We start from the raw sequence: 223 nt of genomic DNA, 5'->3' as shown, positions 1-223 counted from the left end.
CAAAACGACGTAGTTTAATGTTAAAGGGGTCCAAAGTGAGAGAAAATGGAAGTTCAGAGGGCTTAAATGAGAGTTTTGGAAATTCAGGGAGGTCTTTTCAAATCGGCTGGAACTTCAGGGGGGTTTTCTGAAGTTATCCCAAATAATAACATACCTAATGCCAATTTCTGACACAATTTTTCCTCCAATATAAAATAAAATCAAAGATTTGGTTTATTTTATT

Source organism: Corylus avellana, chromosome ca3 (assembly GCF_901000735.1).
Source record: "Corylus avellana chromosome ca3, CavTom2PMs-1.0".
NCBI classification, from domain to species: domain Eukaryota; kingdom Viridiplantae; phylum Streptophyta; class Magnoliopsida; order Fagales; family Betulaceae; genus Corylus; species Corylus avellana.
This window is presented reverse-complemented; position numbering follows the sequence as displayed.